The following is a 17,442-nucleotide window of genomic DNA, read 5'->3' on the forward strand; positions in this document are numbered from 1 at the left end:
CCCAACATTCCAGTAGAATTAACCAGATTGATTTTTTTCCCCATCAGATTAGACAGGAGGAGTAAAACATACAGGGAAAAATATTTCATGCCACACAAACAAGGACATAACAGGATGATGAGGTTGTAATGTAATTGCACAAATATGGTCCAGATTTTGGAGAAACATGTGCCTGAACGAGTTCCACTTGAATTGGTCACTGTGAGAATGATCTTCAAAAATATTCAAGCTCATTTGGTTTTCCCTGTTCTTCAGCTGCATGTGGAAAGTGCATTATTAATTGCCCTGCACTTTACTTTTGCAGAAGCTTGTGTCGTTGCTAAATATACCTGGAACGGTTTTATTTCCTTGTGAACTTCATTTCTTATATTAGGCTTATTTGTTCATTTAGATAATGCCTTCTCTGAATATTATATGGTGGAGGTAAATCTTCTAATAATCCATCCTCAGATGAAAACACCTTCATAGCTGTTGAGTAAATTTGGATCTGTAGACAGTGGGATTATAAAAGGAAGAGACACGGAAACGTTAAGTATACGTAGTGCTTCAGCAGAAGGACAAAACTGTGCAAATATAAGAGAGGTGAAGAGGACTGAAGAGGAGATTTTCTTTTTCTGACTCAGGTCTCATTCCTGAAAATGTTCTCATAGTTCATGGAGAAAGATGTCCTCTTGGAAAATGATGTAGCAGGTTGGGACTGTTCCTAGGCCAGGGGTAGGCAACCTTGGCTCTTTTATGACTCATGGACTTCAACTCCCAGAATTCCTGAGTCAGTGTAAAGTCCATGAGTCATAAAAGAGCTGAGGTTGCCTACCCCTGTCCTAGGCTATAGCCAGATTTAGGACTGCTTCCTTTTACCAGAAAAGGAAGAGGTGAATTTTTCCATACATATCCTCAGTTTTCCTGTCTTTGTTTTAACAATACCAATAGCAGACTTATATACCACTTATATATGTGTATTACAGACCTCTTGGAGTGGTTTACAGAGTCAGCCTATTGCCCCCAACAATCTGGGTCCTCATTTTACCGACCTCGGAATGATGGAAGGCTGAGTCAACCTTGAGCTCCATCAGGATCAAACTCCTGACTGTGGGCAGAGTTAGCCTGCAATGCTGCATTCTAACCACTGCACCTCCAAAGCTCCATTTTGTTCTACATCTGGTTTGAAACTACAGGTAGTCTTTGACTCACAAGAATGATTGAGCCCCAAATGGCCATTGCTATGCAAGGTGGTTGTTAAGTGGTTGTTATGTGAATCAGGAGGTCATTAAGTGAATCTGGATTCCCCCATTGACTTTGCCTGTTGGAAGCCAGCTTGGAAGATTACAAATGGTGACAACATGAGTCAGGCACAGCACTACCATCATGAATACAAGCCAGTTGCCAAACACCTAAATTGTGATCACGTGACCATGGGGATGCCGCAGTGGTCATAAGTGTGAAAAATGGTCATAAGTCACTTTTCAGTGCCATTGTAACTTCAAAAGGTCACAAGATGAATGGATTACCTGTACTGTGTATTTCAATTGTCCACAAAAATCTGTATGCGTTTCTCATAGATTTGTCCTATGAACGTTAGCTGGCTATTCTATCTATCCACCCCTCCAAACAATGCAGTTTTGTCCTTTCTTTAAACAGGCTTTCCTTTGCACGCTCAATCTTGGTTTACCATGTTTCCATGCTTAGGACAGCATTTCACACCTGGTGCTACATCCCCCAAAGTGGGTGGAGTCAACATTAAATCTGACTTAATTTCCGTTAAACTGGAACACCTCGCAATAGTCCTCCTTCTAGGAAGAATGGGAGGCAAGGGCAAACCACTTCAACAATCTTGCCAAGACAACTGCGGGGACTTCTCCAGGCAGCTGTCAGGAGCCAACATTGGCTCGAAGGCTGAAAAAGAAATGAAAATGAACTGGCAACAATTTTGAGCTGACTGTAAGGATTTTCCTTCCAGAAAACAGAAGATGCCTCACAAGGCATGCAGACATGCAAACAAGATAGTAGAGTTAACTCAGTCTTAACTCCCAGGCCCTATTTATTTCCAGAGACTAGATTTTACTCTGTCTCTCAAAGGAAGGAAGCTTCCATATTCCATTTCTTGCCATTGTTCCTGGACCACAGTACTGGAAAACAACAGTCTTTGATCTGTCTATTGTTGGAGTCATTAGTCTGAGCTGAGCATATGGGCACAAGGGATTTATGAGCACAAGTAAACATATGCAAAGGGCAACTTCTCTGCAGCGCTGATGGTATAATAAGCTTTTAATATAATAAGCCATATGGATGAAATGTAGCCAGTCTGTAGTATATTCTGGGATATTGTCTAAGCACTGAATCCCTTTCTGGTCTAGAATTCGGTGGGGAGATTATCAGCGCTGGCTGAGAGTTGGCAATGCTCGCAACTCACTATTTCAGTGTGGGATTTAAAAGTTTTCCACAGCAGAAGCGAAACCATGCAAGCACACAAATACAATCTGCAGACAGATGCTTCCAAAAGAAGCTTCATCCAAATTTAGCTCTGATTTATACAGCCTACTTTCCAGAAGAGATATGATGTAAAGAAGCCCTTCATTTGTTTTGTATTTTTCTCATTTCTGGGTTTCGTTTGGGAAAATGTGCAGCTCTTGTTTGCTGCAAGCTTTGGCATTAATTTTCTACTTCTATGATTACACTAGAATACGTGTTCGTGTGTATTCCCCAAACAGTGCAAGTCAGGGACAGACTGTCTAAAGCCGAGTGGGGAAAGGAAGATAGATGGACATTCTAGGGCAAGGGTCTTCAAACTTGGCCCTTTTATGACTTATGGACTTCAACTCCCAGAATTTCTTAGCCAGCATACCTGGCTGAGGAATTCTGGGAGTTGAAGTCCACAAGTCATAAAAGGGCCAAGTTTGAAGACCTCTGTTTTAGGGTAACTCAAAAGCTCTGCTTTTAAAAACCATCCCACGCAACTCTTTCGTGAACTGTTTGTTCTCATCCTATGGGTGCAAGAAGAGGTGAGCAAGAAGTATGAGCTGAATAAAACAGAAACAGCAACCCCCTCAAAAAAAAACATGCAGTGTATGTTAATTCACGCTTACAACAAATTTAGTGCTGTACAGGTAGCCCTTGACTTATGATCACAATGGAGCCTGTTGCCACAGTTGTAAAATGGGTCAGTCATGTGACTAACCTAATTTTTACGAGCTTTTTTGCAGTGGTTGTTAAGCAAATCACCGTGGTTGTTAAGTGAAACCACTTGTTAATTGAAGCCACAGTCATTAAGAAAAGGAATGGTTCACTATAGGCACAGTTTTGCCCAAAACCAGAAGTAAATGCTTGGTTTTTAAATGAAAGCAAAAGCATTTTACATTTAAAACGCAATTACAGTATGTGATTGCAGGAAGCTGCAAATGGCTGTAAATGTGGTTGTGTTGCTGAGTGTCCAGAGTTCAGTCATGTGGCCACAGGGTGTGGAGAACTGTCAGAATTACAAATCTGGGTTGTAGGTAGACCCAAGATAGGTCCATTATAGCTTAGATTGGTTACTAAGCAACTGGTCATAAGCCAAGGACTAACGATATATATATGTATTCGGTGTGGCATTGAAAAAACAAAACATCCTGACAGTTATATAGTTACACCTACAACATCATTTCTGCATATTTTTTTCAGTGTGAAAGTTTAATTTTCAAAGAGGAATTAGATGAATTGGAGGAATTTGCAGGAATTACAAATATATGTAGTCCAGTTTTGAAATATGATTTCAATTTTAATTTTGGAGGCAGGAAAGAAGTGAGGAAAGAATTCAGAGTAAGACAATAGAGCAGAAGAAGATTCTGATGCAGGAATATTGCTAGAAATGTTCAGAGCTACTGGAAGAACTGTAGTTCTCCTCTTAAAAATCTTGCCTGAACAAGCAACCTAAACTCGAATAATTTCTCCTTGTGGTTCCTTTTAATGACAGATTATTAACCTACTCAACTCACTGTCGAAGAGATGATGATTCCCACTAATTCACACTTTTTAAAAAGGATTAAGGAAAGTCAAGGATGATTTGGCTTCACAGAAGATTGATGGCAGAGAGAAAATGCCATATGTTTTATTGTGTACTTTAATGGCTTAGAGTTTTATTTGGTCGTTTGCATTATAAACTGCATGGCAAAAACTCTTGTTTTGGAGTGAGGCATTTGAAAAAGAAGAGCCAGTGCTGCATCTTAGAGACATATTTTTAGACGTTGTTCTTGCTGATCATGACATTGGCCTAAAAAGTGAAGTTAGGGGACAAATAAAAATGGATAAACTAAACTAGGAATGGGGAAATATCAAGAGAGTGTGCAACTGCAGCTCCACCACTTTTTTGTATATGTATTACACACAGCATGCACACAAAAGTGGATCTGAGAAGTCCTTGGGGCTCACTGAGCTTGGCTGTTTTCTTGCAGGTGTTTCATTACCCAAACTAGGGAACACCATCAGTGCTAATCCTAGTCACTAGCATTGCTGATGTTCCGAACAAGCCGGCCTGGCCTGATGGGTTTGGGTTTTAACATTATTTTAACTAACCTACTACATTGGGCACAATCATTTAACTTTAAATCTTGTATCCTGTATTCTTATTTTTGTTGCCCTGTACACCACCCTGAGTCCTTCGGGAGAAGGGCGGTATATAAATCAAATCAAATAAATGAATAAATAAATAATTTGGGTAATGAAATGTCTGCAAGAAAGCAACCAAGCTCAGAAGCACCAAGGACCTCTCATTTCAACCCTGAGATACAAGTATCCTCCTTTATTGGTAAAAAGGGATTATGTGGTCCTTATTTATTATTAACAATATTTATTATTGTTATTATTAACCTGGTCCTCTGAGTGGGCAGAACAGCAGTATTGGAGATTTTATGGGGAAAGAGATCTAAGGTCCAAAACTCAAGAACGACTCACGGAGGTTCTTCTGTACAATTTCCTTTATTGTTCCTCATCTATAAACAGAAATCTGGCCAAACGAAAGCAACTACTTGCATCATTAAAGATACACACTGAGAACTTCTAGGGAGGATCCGTCTTGACCCTCTTCCTCTCAACCAAACTATCTAAATTTCACTGCCTCTTGGTCCTCTGGAATGCAGGGCTGGGAATACAGACTATTTTCCATAATTATCACAAACTATCACCTTTCTTTTCTTCATATCTTTTGGCACTGTTTGCAGTGTGATGCTGAATTTCTGTGGACTGTTGTCTCTTCTTCCACCCCCAGCAGGAACATAACTTGAGGCCTGTTGTTGTTGTGATGGGTGTTCTGTGGGGAAAAAATGTCAGGTGTTTAAAGATCTCCCCTCTATCCCTCAATAGGAAAGTCATTATGTACATTTACTCGACCAATTAAATGAGATCTGTGACAAATATGCCAGGCTTAGTCAGTGTTGACTGTGGCTAGTTTTTGATGGCTGAGCGTCGTATATAAAGCTCAACCAAGTTGAAGAAAATGGCTTAATAGAGTATGTGGGTTAAGTGTGTTGTGTGAGCACAATTGTTATGAGCAGAGGAAGGAAATGTAAAGTTCTTTCAATTTCAATACCCACAGCAGCAAACTGAACCAAGCTATCTCAACTGGCCATGTACCTTGTTCTAAAAATAATAATAATAATAATAGCAAAACCAAAATGTTATGAACAATTTGCTATACCCCGACCATCATGCTAGTCTTTGCAACATTCATTTTCCTATATGACATTTATTTATAGAAATTCCTACCCATTTTTATGCTCTCATCCATCTTATTCATTACTCTGTTCCTTATTAGGTATGGTTGTTGGTTATTTCTCTCCCTGATGTTGTCCACTGCATTGTCTCAACTTGGTTTCCTTTATCTTTCTCTCTTCCCTCCAACCTGTGGCTCACATTTTTCTCCCATTTCACATTGATATTTGCCTCCCTGCTATGTTCAATTAATTGCATGGTGTATCTGCGCTTCTAATCTTTAATAAAGTTTATTCGCTGGGATGAATTGTTGTGTGGCTGTCAGCCAAGCTCCTGCAACATTTTGATTGTCTGTGCCTTGCGGTTATTTTGCAGTTACCACCAGGTTGAAAAGATTTAAAAGCCAGATTCATCACCACCTGGTGCAGAATTTTTATTTATTTGTTATTAAATTTATTTGCTGCCCATCTTGCCACAAGATGCTAGATGGTAGTCTTCCAGATCTGCTGATGCATCAGAGGACTGTTCCAAGGGACTTTGTCTTACCTACATTTTGTTCAGAAACTCCAGTACAGATATTCCTCGACTTAACAACCATTCATTTAGCAACCTTTCAAAATTTGGTTTGTTTTTCTATCTATCTATCTATCTATCTATCTATCTATCTATCTATCTATCTATCTATCACCTTTCCATCTACCTACTTACCTACCTATTCTCTCTCTCTCTCTCTCTTTCTCTCTCTCTCTCTCTCTCTCTCTCTCTCTCTCTCTCTCTCTCTCTCTCTCTCTCTCTCTCTCCCCCACCTATCTCCCTGATAGAGAGTCTCTGGACAGTGATAGAGGTTACAACAGCAGTGACAAAAGTGATTAATGACCTGTTCTCTCACTTACGACATTGCAGCATCCTCATGGTAACAGGATAAAAATCAGTCGCTTGGCAACCAGCGTGTATTGACAGGTGGAGTGTAGTCTGGATTCCCAGGAGGGAGGGGCTGCATTCCAGAGGGCAAAGAGGCAGTGGAGCTTGGAAAGTTTGGTAGGCAGGAAGATGGGTAAGACAGCCTCTGCCTAGCAATTCACAGAGTATATCTATAGTTATGCAGTCAGTTGCTTTAGTCTGGCAAGATTTCTTATGTGAGGAACAATAAAGGAATCTGTTCAGCAGTAACTTCCTGTGTCGTTGGGGCCTGATAGGTTTCAGCAGCCCAGCATCAGGTCATCACTGTTTGTGTCCTTCCCAACTGGCTCCCAACAAGCAAAGTCAATGGGGGAAGCTGGATTCACTTAAAGACTTCCTGATTGACTTAACAGCTGAAGCAAAAAAAATGGATATATAATTTGGCATAACTCGCTTAACGGCCACCTTTCTTAGCAATGGAAATTCTGGTTCCAATTGTGGCTGTAAGTTGAGGTCTTCTTATATGCTAAGACTGGAAAAAGTATAGCAGTTCTTTGTCGACTACCCAGGGTATAACTATCTTAGATAACTCAAGATGTAGGGATGGCAATGATTTGATAAGGGTACATTTTTCACCAGTGTTAGGAGTTTCTTCAAAGGAGACTTGAGTTTCCTGGCATTTGCTACTTAGAATTTCAGGATTTGAAATGGACAGAAGAATCCCTCAACAGCTTGATCAGTTGACACATTATTTAAATAAAACTGTATAAAAATAAAAACCTATTTATTTAAGAGGCTGAGACCCATGAAGTAGCAGTCCCAGACATTCTGCTATATTTTTTTAAAAAATAAAATATAAAAAAGCATCAACAATGTGAATGATTCGCTGACATTTTGCATGCAGCTTTCCTTTGTTATTTAAACCGCCCTGACATGCCTTTTGATGTAAATTTCCCCATGTACACTTCATCAAAGCACTTTTTTTCTTTTTAAAAAAGCAACTATTACAAATATACTCCTATTTAAAATGCATCAGTCCCTACTGTCTGGCTTTGCTCTTTTTCTTCAGTTATGTGATCTTTCAAGCGAGAGCGGTGGCAGTGAATGAGGGTGACTTATGAGTAAATTCCTACGAAGGTGGTTAGGATTTTTCCAACCGAGGGGTGCACCTTTGCCTTCTTTGATGTGCTGCATGGTGAGCTCCTCAAATTAATAAGGGAATCTGGAGTAAAATAAATGAAAACCTGCATTTGATTTCATTTTATCTGCATTTCAGATTGGTTGATATATAACTGTCCTGTAGTTATATGTTTAATAACTCTTGTCTTTTGCTATATGAGAAATTGTAGCTTGCTCAGAACTTTAGGGAATCTTTGAGAAACACACCCATGTGGGGGTGTTTTTTTGAGGGGGGGCTGAGCCTATGGCGCTTGTTGGCAATGATTGTGTGCACACAACAGTACTGCCAAAGACAATATCAGCTAGGGCAGGCTGGGAGGCCATTTGTAGTGGATCAGCTGCCGTTCTTGTTAAATAGTGGGTTCTTGGTGCAGGAATGACAACATGAGGCTGAGTACAGAATAACTCATACTTTTATTTCTTGCTGGAACTGTACTGAAGCAAGGGCTGCAACCAGCCACAATATATAGTCTAGCCCCTAGGCGGCAGCCAATAGGTTTGAACCAACCATTGACACCTGGGGCTAGCCAATTGCAGGACAGGAGACAGTTAGTCTGGGTTGCTGGAGAGCCGTTAGCTGCTCCAGCAACCCATGTGATGTATCACAAGAGCCCAGTACATAACAGTTCTTATTGGCAACTTCAACACATTCTCTTTTCTCTCCCCACTTCTCTTTCACCCCAAGCTCACCCCTGCAATTCCTGCCCTTACAGTAATCTGCAAAATCCAGCAGCATCTGCAGTCAGATCTGATCCTGAGATACCAGTTCAAACAACAATCCAAACGCCACTTACCCAGAACTAAGCTGGGCCTCCAGTACAGGTAATCCTCAAGTTATCACCATTTGTTCTGTGACCAGCTGAAAAATGTGACTTATGATTGGTCCTCACACTTGTGACTGTTGTAACAACCCTAAGGTCACATGATCAAAATTCGAACACTTGGCAACCGGTGTGTATATGTGATGATTGTAACGTCCCAAGGCCATGTGCAATCTTCCCAGCCGGCCTGCAAGAAGTAAAGCCAAAGAGGGAAGCTGGATTTGCTTAATGACTAAATGGTTAATTCAAGAGCTGCAGTGATTTGCTTAATGGCCATGGCAAAAAAAGGTCAAAAAATCGAGCATGACTCACTTAACCACTGCCTTGCTTAGCAGGTGAAATTCTAGTCCCAGTTTTGCTGATAAGATGAGAACTACCTATAATTCCTTCCAAGTAGGCAACGCCACAATCACACAGAGGAGGAATATAAAGGCAGAGAACAGATTCATTCATTCCTCTAAAGCAGAGATTTGTGCATTATTAACAGTAGTTTTAGTATCTGATTTTGTGTCATTTTCCTCCCTTTCTGCACAACTTCTTAGATTGCAATTTCAAATAATTCTAAGTGATATATATTTTCCCTTCTTATTACATTGTTGTAAATCTTAATACATTCTGTTGTATCAATACATTGATGTTGGTATAATACATTTAAAAGTTATTAACCTTCCATTATTTAGAAACAATACTGAGAAAAGAAAAGAGGAAAAAATATTCTATCAATGTTAATTACAATTTAAGGTCTCAATATTAGAGGCATAATATTATTTGGCTTTTTCATCCAAAGTTAAATATAATGTTGAAAAAAATATCACTGCAAATCAAAACAATTGTTTTATACTAAAGGTTTTGATGTTAATAGGTGCACAAATTGAGCAAATTGAACCAGTTTTTTTTTTAAAAAAAGAAATGACATAGGGTTGCTTAATGTTGTAGCTTAATTCTTTATCATCTGCTCCATGAAAGCAACCTTGCAAATGAGTTAACGATCTTTCTCCTCTTCAGCAAAAGTAAAGCCATTTATTTTATTTTGATCAACCATTATCACATTCTTCCTTCTCTTCTAGGAATTCTCCTAGCCAGGCAGTCTTTAGGTACCAACAATAGCTTCTCGTTATGTTGTCATCACTGAACAAAAGCTCCAATTTAAGGTCTGCCCACTTAGGGATAAATGGACACTACCATGAACACAATTGGGCTGGCTGAGCAAACATGCTCAAGAATGCTTATGTGGAGTCAAATTGTCTCTTTGGAAAGCACTTTGCATTTTTTGCTGTCATGGAAGTTGAACAGAATCTCTCCCCCCCCCCTTTTTTTTTCTTTTTAAAGAACTGTTAACAGAAGCAAGATAAGGAAAGCATTAAGGCATAAACAGAGCAGTAATCTTCAAGAAATTAAGGGAGGAAAAATCCTCAGTGTATTATCTGACAAGTGTTAATAACACCTATGCTCTGGCTTTTCTGCAATGAGACAGGTAAAATAGGAGGTAATGGCAGAGAATAAGGACTAGAAGGAATGAACACATGTAAAGACAATTCACAGAGAAGCACTTAACCATTTCTGGAGTGTCTTGCAATTTGACTTGACAATGCAAACTATTTGGACAACTGTAGCAGAGTCAGAATATGGAGACAAAAGCTGAGTAGACAGATACCGCTGGAATTCTAGAAAGTGCAAACCCATTTTACAGATGGGAAAACTGGCACTAAATTAATACGTGAGGCCACTCTGACTTAAGATTAATAGCAAACTGATAACTACTATTCTTTAACAGTTTTAGATTCTCTCTGTACAGCACACTCAAAATGAGAAAAAAAATAAGACAAGAATCATATATTATACTTGCCTACACAGCCAAAAATAACCCAGTGCAGGCACATAGAATCAGGAAGACACCCTGTATTCAATCTAGAGCAGACATGTCAAACTCGTGATGTCACGTGACGTCACACAACGTATCGGGATGGTTTTGCCATTGCCGGCAATGGGGTGGGCACGGCTTCCGCATGACGCATCTGGCCCACGGGCTGGCAGTTTGACACCCCTGATCTAGAGTGTGACTTTGTCATTTCTTCCAGCCCTACAGTAAATATTATAAGTATTTGCTATTAATATAACATAGCGGTAGGGTGTGGCAGTTTCCCAAAAAACACACAACTTAATCTTCATGCCAAATTTTGCTAGCTCAACAAGGCAACTCTTCCCAAAAGTTGGAGGGAGGAACAAGATTTGAACCAAATTTTCTGGGTTGTGGGGGGGGGTTTGCATTTTACTTGGAGGCAATTATATCAAGCTATATCAAATTGATATTGCTATCTACTATAGTTAAATATAGACAGATGATAGATTGAAATTATAGAGATAGATGGTAGATTGACAGAAATTATAGATAAATGATGATGATGATGGTAGATAGATAGATAGATAGATAGATAGATAGATAGATAGATAGATAGATATTTCATTGCTCTACTATAACATTGTAATACATCAAGCTATATTATTAATATATCAAGTTAAATATTTACAGAAGCATTAATAAAAGGTAGAAGGCAGAAAAAGAGGAAAAAAGCCGTGTGAAATGTTCCTAATCACTATGGGTCAAAGGAAGAAATGTCATGGAGCCTATTTGTGTTAGCCCACTGAAGTTAGACCATACTAGGAAACCAAAGCTATGAATGCTCCTACTTCTTTTATTATAAGATTACTGTCAAATTCAAAGCACGGTTTTGCTGGTCTGACAACTGTTGCTTCTCAGCTGCCAACAAACTTGGGGGGAGGGAAAGGGATTGGAATGATGCAGACTGTGAGACCCAAGGTTAATTCACCAGGTGTCTGGCCAGACTCAGAGACACTTTCTCATAACAATATCTTTCCACCTAATTGGGCAATGTGACCTGACCAAGAAGGAGAAGGAGAAATTCTATACTTTTACTATATGGGATTGGGTGGGGTTTTGCCAGATGTGTTTTTGCTTGCAGGTGTGCCGAAATGATGTACTCAGTAAAATTTTACATTAAGAGTTCAGAAAGACTTGAAGATGTTTACGTGGTTGGGTTCCTCAGTTGGAACCCGGACAGTTACAGTAATAGAATTTTGCAAGTCTGAATGCACTTCCCTCCTTTTGCCCTTTATCTTCAAGAAAATTGGGGATGATCCTGCTTGAGATGCTTCCTCAGGTTACATTTTTGTCCCAGACAAAGATTTCTTTTATCTATTTATTGTTGTTGGTTGTGACTCTTCCTCCTGATCCTCAAGGTTGTGCCTACTGCCCTAGGCAGTTTGGACATTCAGTCATTCTTAGTTTGCCAAGCAGTGAATTCCTCAATGTCTAGTTTGGAGGGATGAGGTCAGGACACTGTTGGCTTGGTGGTCTGATGGATTCCCTTGAAATTTACAGAACTGAAGAGTAGGGGAAAATAAAATGAAAAACTTTTCCATAGGATGAGTCTTTTTATTGGCCAACTTTTCTGAATCCAATTTTACCTGGTCTCTTTTTGACTATTTCCATTGATATTCAAACATTAGAATGCTGTTAGCATGGGTATTTTATAGGTCTGTGAGAGGGCTATCAACCAAGAATTCCTTGTCCTTTCTGGCTAGTGACAAAGAACAGTTGGTTGGTCAATGCTCACTTGCCAGCTGACAATTGATGAAGATCTACTCTTACACACCTTCCTTTCTTGTTTCTGAAGAACAGCAGAAATCACTATTCTTTCCACTTGTTTCTGTTTTTACTGTGGCAGGAAGCTTAGCCGTCCTCCACATTCTTAATGGCTGCATGCTCTCAATCTGGGATTTGGGATTCCTTGCCTAATCATGTCAGCAGACATGTAGCAGCATCATGGGCTGAAAGACAGAAGGGAGTAAAGAGGTGTTCCAGCATGAAGTCACTCTGTGAGGGGAAATGACATAGGCCAGACTAGTCATTTTATCTGTAGGCTTCCAAGAGAATGCAGTCAGACTGGGGAGTTTCTTGTAAAACAGGCAATCAACAATAAAGTAACTACTCTAGCCAATTCACAGAATTTCTCTGGTTCCTTGTGCTGGAAAATAGTACTACCATGAGTTCTGATGAGTTGGGAATTAAGGCATGCCAACAATCTTCTCTAAAGAGCTGAAAAGTTTTTGAAGGAAGCCTCTCTGAGTTATGTCATGCCACTTCAATTTTCCATGGATACAATTACCCAGGTTACTATGCACATTACGCTCTTCACAAGGAGGTGTCAAGTTTCCGACATATGGGCTTTTCAAGCGACCCTGAGGCATTGTTTACCTTAAAAGTCCTTTATTAGCCTAATACACCAGCAAATGCTTGCTTGAAGGAAGCTGGAATCTGAAATCTCTGCCCCTTGCACAATATATTAAAACACAATTTTCCACCTTTCTAATTTTGTCATTAATCATATTCTCCAATTAATTTAAAGAATCAGTTTCCCTTCTGTTAGAAAACCCGCCAAGGTGTTATCTTCTTTAGTTAGAGATGGCCTTGAAGGTACAATCCTCCTCTTCCCCCCTCCCAACTTTAAACTGAATCTCTTAAAGCAATACCCAAGTTTAACATATGAAATGGCTACTTCTTTATCTCTTGTCAAGCAATAACATTCGATGTCAGCAGCGTTGACAGGAGGTACATAATAACCAGTATATAGGTATATAGGATGTGCCCAAGAGAACCTTTAAGCCATATTAATCTGTCTTTAAATGGTAAACAATTCGCAATAATTTTAAAACCTAAATGAACGTGTAAAGGTATTCCATAGTTGGAGTTTTTCATTAAAGCTTAAAAATTATACCTGCTAAGTACCTCAATCTTACACAAATTTATGGAAAGAGATTATCTTATCATTTACATATTAAACAGAACAAGACAGAATAATACAGGTGGTCATGTTAAAGATTTTAGCATGTTTTTCTCTCTTACCACATTTCCTGAACTGCCACCCTAATCAGTATTCGATGTGTGTCTGAAAGTTTAATTTAATTCCAGCTTGTCAAAAACCAAAACAAAAAAAGCATCTGACTTTCACTTCTTCAAGTATGACGTTTGGGCAATTTGATGAGGCCAGCATTCAATTTCTTACACTTTATTAGATTCAATATAATGTACTTATATTCACTATAAAATACATGTTGGGGTAAACAAAAAAAAACCCAGGGTAAACTAATGTTTTTTGATCCTATAATTAATGTCAGACAAGAAGAAGGAATTCAGAGTATTCAGACATGACTTGCTAAATAAAGACAGTGATGGGGATCTATATTTCTAAGTGAATCTGAGCCAATCTGAGCATCTTCTAAAGATATGAACCATCAGCACCCAGAATTCCCCAGCCAACTAAGATCTTGCTAAGGATTCTGGGAATTTAATGCCACATCTCTAGAAGATTCCTCACTTTGAGAGGAAAAAAAACATCCAATTATTTTTTCTTGCTATTAATTTTCCCTTTTCCAGAACATTTACTTTTAAATTGCAAGAGCCTTGGTGGAGCAGTGGGCTGATGCCTCCTTAAGTAACACCAGCTGCCTGCAATTAGTGCAGGTTCGAGTCCCACCAGGCTCAAGGTTGACTCAGCCTTCCATCCTTCCCAGGTAGGTAAAATGAGGACCCAGATTGTTGGGGGCAATAAGCTGACTTTGTAATAATGCCGCTTGGGGGGGGGGAAAGCCCTAATAAGCAGGCATATACATAGAGTGAAGGCTATTGCTAAGCACATTGATTTGTGCTTAGATTGTAAGCCGCCCTGAGTCTTCGGAGAAGGGCGGGATATAAATGGGATTTTAAAAAAATAATAAAAAAATAAATTATGTTGCAGAATGGGATATGGGTTAAATAAGAAAGATGGCAATAAACTTGCTTTTTTACCTTTTTTAATTTTATCTACTTATAAGCAGCTGAGCGCACTTTTAAATAACTAGTCATTCAATATGGTAAATAAATTTGGGGGGAAGATGCCCACCTTTTGAGATGGCAACAGACCTGAAGTGCTTTTCCCATTAGGTTCTGCACATGAATGCAGTTTCCAAGCAAGTAGGTTGCCTAGAAATGCCCAGTTAGGGAAGCTTACCAAAGGCAAATGCTGCATTTGTCAAGATATAACTGGGCTTTCTTGAATTGATTGTAAATCTGCCTTGACCCAGGAATTGGACGATGAGTCTGAATGTGAAGAAACTGCTCCAGCAGAACTGTCATCGCCAGGAAACATAAAGCCAAGAGTCAGCCAAGGCTGATTAAACACAGAGACCACCTGAGCCGCTGGAGATGTCAGATGAGGATCAAACCAGACTTCCTGGCCCCTACTGTAAGAGTAGAGAGGACAGCAGACCACGGTCTTCTTGCCAAGCAACTGAGAAAATCTCTTCATTAGAGACAGTTGGCTGCTGCCTGATTTAGGAGGCAGTACTGACTAATGAGCCTTGTTGGAAGCTGTCCGATCTTTGGCTTTTGTGTGACATTTGTGTAGATTCTACTTGTGAAATTCTGCCCTTTGGATTGGCTGATATCCCTGAACTGAATCTTGGAACTGTGACTGGATTTGGACTATTCTTCTGCATGCTCCTGATAAAGAAAACCTATCCTGGTAAGCTTCTTTCAGATCCTATGTTTTGCATTCCTTACCTGTTTTTATTTCCTTGATCTTGAGTAAACTACTAATTACTATAGCAAGTGTGCTTTACATTGGGAATCAGAAGCAGTGCAGAATCATTGTTAAGTCCCGTAGGAATAACCAAGAAAGCTACATTTTCATAGTCTTGTTATCCAGGTTTCTTACAAGGAAAAAGGTGTTTGATTACAGAATTTTGATAAATGGATATGTGTGAACTTTAGCTGCTCATTTATCAGAAAGTGTGCTAAGACAGATCTTGATTGATTGATTGATTGCATTTATATTGTTATGTTATACACTATTATGGTTGGTTGTACAGTCAGCCAGATGTTTAGATTGGGTTTGGCATTTTATCCACCTATTGAGTCCTTCTAAAGAACTTGGGATAGTCAGATGTTGATATTTGACAGTGCTAAAGATATTGTCACAGAATGTAAGCTGTTCTGAGTAAAGCTGCCTTATGCAATTGACTGATGGTGATTTTGTCAATGCCAATAGTAGTCAAGTGACATTCCAGTTGTTTTAGAATTGCACCCAAGGTGTTTATTATCATATTATTGTTCATTGCACAGTCAGCCAAATATTTAGATAGCTTTGACATTTTTATTGATCTATAGAGTCCTTCCCAAGCATCTGAGAAAGGCAGATGTTGTTTGATGGTGTTTAAAGCTATTATCATATGATGTAAGCTGTTCCACGCAAAGCTACCTTTTGCAATTGACTGGTAATGATTTTGTCAGTGCTGATGGTATTCAGGAGATGCTCCAGTTGTTTTGTGATTCCCCCCAAGGTGCTTCCTTCTATTGGCATTAACTTTGTTTTCTTTTGCTACATTTGTTCTACTTCTATCAATATTGTGTTTGGCCACAGAATCAGCCAGATGTTTAAACTAGATTTGGTATTTTTATCCATCTACTGTGTCCTTCCCAAGGATCTGGGATGATGATGGATTTATAAATTAAATTTATATTCTGCCTATATCAAAGTCCAAGGTGTCTCTGGGCTGCTTTATGTAACTCAAAAAAGTAAAGATATTGCTTTCAATTTTTCTCCATAATAATAACCTTGTGAGTAGATTGGGCTCCATCTAGGCATCTGTAATAATTTGCAAACATTCCTTCTTGGTCCTGGACTGACAGAATTCCATTATATCTGCTCACTTTTAATTCTCTTGTTATGCAGCTGTAATTCTGAGGTGAGAAATTCCTTGTTCTTTTCTGTTGAACAGGCATCTATCTGATGGGATGATGCAAACCACAGTGTGCAATAATCCTAGTCCCGAAACTTTTACTTTCCTATGTCTCCCTCATGTCTAACAACTCATAACTACATAAATGGAAGACATCATCTTTCTGTTTATGAAATGACTCCCTAAATCTCTTCTCCTCTGAAAGGAAAATCTCATTCATTCATTCATTCATTCATTCATTCATTCATTCAGTTCATGCAATTGAAAGAGAATTGAGAGAAAGGCAAAGGCAGGTGATTTTCTCTCCTTTAGCATTATTTTTAGGATAAGCATCCATTTTCAGATTGTCTTCTGCAGTCCCTGTTTACTTACGTTAGCCATGGCAGCCTTCTCCACTAAGAATCCCCTTGACTTCAAGAGGTTGAGCCTGTTTAATTTACCTTTCCTTGAACCTTGCCAGCCTCCAAAAAGCAGAGCATTTAAATATTTATGGAGGACGGGGAAAAATAAGTATTAAAATCTACCCTAGCTCCACTTCTTGGTGGAAAAAGAGCACACGTAAAAGAGCAAGCCATGTTTCTAGGAGGAAGCAAAGTGATCCAAAGCTCATGCATATTACACAGAAGGTCAAGTCTCTATTTAAAAAAAAGACTGCTTGACTTTGGCTCTACCTCTTTAAGTGACAGCACAGAAAAGTACAATTTAACAAACAGTATGCGGAGTTATCTGGAGCTATGGTCTTCTGATGCTGGTAAATCCACCCAAAAACTGTCCAAAGAAAGTCCCTCTTGGCAGCTCCCAGTACAAGGTTCAGACTCTGTTGCCAATCTCCAGCTACAATTTAATAGAGTGAAACCTTCTCTTTAGAGCTGCTTTCTGGGTTGATGCTGCCTTTGTAAACAGTGGCTCAGATGCAAAACAAATGATATTCCTGTTAGGATTCCATGACCGGAACCTTTTCAGAGAGGAAAGTAGGGTTTGTGTCAGGACCCACCCCAATCCAGGTCTTAGGAAAACAAAAACTCTTGGAGTCAGTTCTAGTCCAAAAGGAATTTTTACTAGG

The sequence above is a fragment of the Vipera ursinii genome (assembly GCF_947247035.1).
Source record: "Vipera ursinii genome assembly, chromosome: 9".
NCBI classification, from domain to species: Eukaryota; Metazoa; Chordata; class Lepidosauria; order Squamata; family Viperidae; genus Vipera; species Vipera ursinii.